Here is a 4,238-nt window from a genome sequence, read left to right as displayed (position 1 = left end):
GGCAGTCCAGGCCACCATCAACGTATAACTGAAGCTGTCGCGGTCATTCATAATTAAGTTTTACTCTCTGTCTGTCTGGAATTAATAGTCACGTTAATTAATATAAGTCATCCTAATGAACCATGGGTGTATTAGGTTGATGTTATGTTTTTCAATTTCTAAAAAGCAAGCATAATAAGCTAGTGTGTTTTGGTTTGGTTTGATTGTTGTTTGTTATATTTTTATGTTTTTAGCTATATCAGAGAGTGTAAGTCATTATTATTGCTATTCAATAAAACACAAATTATTATTATAAATCTTTTTTTTTTTTTTTTTTGACAAAGCTTATTAATCTATGAACATAAATATAGTTAATGTCACATTAGTAAAAAAATAAATAAATAAATAAACGTTTATATTTACAAAAGCTAAGGAATATTAAGACAAATCTAATAGGATCCTGATCCCACTTAAGTACATAACTATATATATAAACTATAAATAAAGGACATAAATATATCTTATGTGTAACTTGCAAACAATGATCAAATTGAAGTTTGTGAATAATGCTAAATTCAACGTGTTAATGTTATTTGAAAATTGAAATGGAGGTACTATATACACAAGCTTGTTCACATATTTGCTTGAATCGTTTTAAGGAACCCACAAGTATGGACTACTAGTGATCAACCAACTTGTCCTCGGAGGGTCGAAAATTCAACTCCTACTAAAACATGTAACATGGATTCTGCCAACCCCTACGTACTTCCATGGCCTGGCATCAATGCTGAAGGCTGAAGCAACAGAATTTTGAATGTATGTACTTCCATGGCCTGGCATCAATGCCGAAAGCCCTTAACGTATTAATATGTTTATTGTAACTAGTAAGTGAAATTAATTATGTCCTGTGTTTTTTCTATGGATTCAGTCTCACTGATATGTTGCAGTTTAACTAGAGGGTCCTAAATACAAGTAAATAAAAAATAAAGTCTTCTTCTACTTCCTTTAACTTTCCTCTATCTAGTGCGAATTAAATCCACTTTGAAGGAGAGGTGCGTGGATGAGATTCGAACCCGTGACCTTTGTGTCACGCTGGCTCTTGATACCATCTCAACCAAAAGCTTAAACTAATGGTTAAGGCACAAGAATATGTTTTATACTCTACCAATAACGAATAAGCCAAAACAATAAAAAACAATAAAATGGCATGTGTAACCCTTCTCTAGCTTGACCACATGAAATGATGAAATTTTTTGTCCCTTCCTGACTGTTTTGATCACAGTATATAGATCTAGGCTCTTTTTGGTTCATTTTCTATTATCTGAAATTATTTCATCTTAATTTCAATATTTTATATGAGCTTACTTATTTTTATATGAATTTTTTTTATTTTATCTAAACTTATGTGAAATAATATTGCTTATTCTAAATTTATTTTACCTAAATATATTTCATTCCCTTTTTTAATAAAAATGTTATATTTATCAAATGTAACCGTTTTTTAAGTGTTACACTTTTAATTTTTGGAGAGCTTCCTCATTTTAATTTTATCGAATACCCCTCTCTTCCCATGTTCCCCAGTCAAATCCACCATTATTTTTTTTTATTTGGAGTTTTCTTTTCCTCTCACGACCTCCCTTACTTTTCAATTAATTAATAGCCTCACCATTTTTTTTTTATAATTTTTTAATACCCGGCCCCAACGACATAGCCACTTATATCTTATTATATTAGAGTTAATTAGTTCACCTAAAATGATGTGATATTCAAAGTGCAACACTAAAATAAACTGGAGTAGCTAAATTTATATTACATAAATTTATTTTTCTAAACATATTTGATTTGAAAATATTCAAAAAAAAATCTTAATAAAGATTTTTTAAAAAATTACAAAATATAGATGTAACAAAACATACCCTTATTTAATTTTCTCTCGCTCAAACCATTATATTTTAATGAACTATTATGTCTTGTTCACTTTACCTTAAATTAATAATATTCGGTAAATATTATTTTAGTTCAATCAAAATAAAGTCAAGTCCAATAATTTCAGTTCAATAAAGTTAATTTCAATTCAATCTAAATCAGTAACTATAAAGAAAAATTATACTCCCTCCGTTTTTAAATACTTGCTCCACTTTTCATTTCCGATCGTTTTTTTAATACTTGCTCAATTTCCTTATTTGGAAAGTTTTTACAATATTTAATTAATTTCACTCACCTAGTGGACCCAACATAAATCATATTTTCATTAATTTCACTTTCTCTTTATTCAAAAAAAAAAAAAAAAATTCACATTCTCTCTCTTCCAATTCTCTCCACTACTTTTGATTTTTACAATTTTTTTATTCTTCCATCAACTAACCCCACTACCTCCATATTTTATTACTTTCTCCAATTTCTCTTAAAACTCCGCACATGGAGAAATTGAGAAAGTATTTAAGAACGGAGGATGTAATAGAGAATTAGTAAAAATAATTTCAATTCAGAAAAAAATAAGGTGAAGAGAGCAAGACCTAACCTTAATCCATCATTTCTACATTTATAATTTGAATCCCAATAAACCCAATCATCAATATATTAACACATTTAAATTCACCACTTAAAAAACGGGAGAGTCTACTGTACATGACATGCAATGCTATTTACTAGCAACTGATATGTACCGCTATGTATTAGTAATTTTTTTTATATATTTTTTTTAATTTCTTTTTAAAGTTAATCCCTTTTAGATTCCTTTTAAATTTATATCCCCTTGTTTTTAGTTTGAATTTTTTTTTTTTTAATAGTGCATCTCTCTCTTTTTTTTTTTTTTTTTTTTTTTTTTGAAACCGACCAGTTCATCTCTTTTCATTAAAAGAAATTTTAGTTAATTTGTTTTCCTTCTCATCCTACTTCCATTTCTTTTTTATCATACTAGAAAAGTGAAGAAAACCATTTATAAGTAGAAGATAACATTGAGCCGCAACTTTTTTTTTTTAGTTTTTTAATCAGTAATATAAATACATTTTTTTTAGATGGAATATGTCGACAATTTACATTGTTAATGGAGTTTGCAGCAAATTTCTAGGTATCAGGCAGGTTTAGAGTACTATATAAGATATAAAAAAAATTAATTTTTTTTCTTTCAACTTTCGACTTGCAAAAAGTTGTACAGGAAAAATACTGGATCAGAAGATTTTTTTTTTTTCTGAAGAAGAATATTATTATTCTCTAATTTATATTGATAGGTTGAGAATAGAATAGTTACAATAAACTACATATATACGACTAATACGAGTAAATTTGATTGAATTGGTTGAGTTGTTATAAATAAAATCGTAAAGAGTAATTAAAAAAATAGAATCGTAGAATTTATTGTAGATTTTTCCACCGATTTTTCAATATAAGGAACAAAAAAACACCTTTGTTCTAAAACAATTTAGTAATCAACACAATAAAACTTCGCACATGTTAGTGCATTGTTTTGACTTTAAATTTCTATAGTTAAACATTATTACATTAATATAAATATACATAAAAGCCATCTTACAAAACTTTCTATCACTATTTATGCAACGAAAAATCTCATAAAAAAAATATGTCTTAATTACATTAATAAAAAAAAAATAGTTACAGTTATATATATAAAGAGTGAAAAAAAGTTCAACAAGTTAGCTAGTCTATGATGGAAGTGATAGTCTTCATCAACTTTTTATTATGTTTAATAATTTAAAGCTAATTTAAATGGTCAACATTATTCATTAGAAACCATGCTAAACGTAAATAGAAAAGTATTTACACAATCAAGGAAATGCTCAATTAAATTATTTTCTTTGCCTCAAATTATTTTCCTTTCTATTCGTATTAAATTAAATGACATAGAAATAATAAAAGCCAAAAGCTAACGAACGCCCCGGGGATGAGTTAAAAGTAGAAAGATTAAATTAAAATGAACATTAATTACACCTACCGTAACGTAATTTTGTCATGCTTTCCGAAATTAATACCACTTTAGGTAATATTTTAAAGCTATATTAAATGCTTATCCAACGCCGCCCTGAGAGCGTTCGTTAGCAAGATCCTTAATAAAATTGAGTTTACGAGAATGAGTAATTATAACTTTGGTGTATCTAATAAGTACATAAGGATTCAAAATTGATAAGTAGTCCTACCATTGGTTTAAAATATTATAAAACTATCTTATCACAAAAGTGTTTTATAAGATAGATTTTCACAAAATCGATAAATAGTCCTACAAATAATATATGCCAATTAAT

Source organism: Chenopodium quinoa, unplaced genomic scaffold, assembly GCF_001683475.1.
Source record: "Chenopodium quinoa cultivar QQ74 unplaced genomic scaffold, ASM168347v1, whole genome shotgun sequence".
Taxonomy (NCBI): Eukaryota; Viridiplantae; Streptophyta; class Magnoliopsida; order Caryophyllales; family Amaranthaceae; genus Chenopodium; species Chenopodium quinoa.
This window is presented reverse-complemented; position numbering follows the sequence as displayed.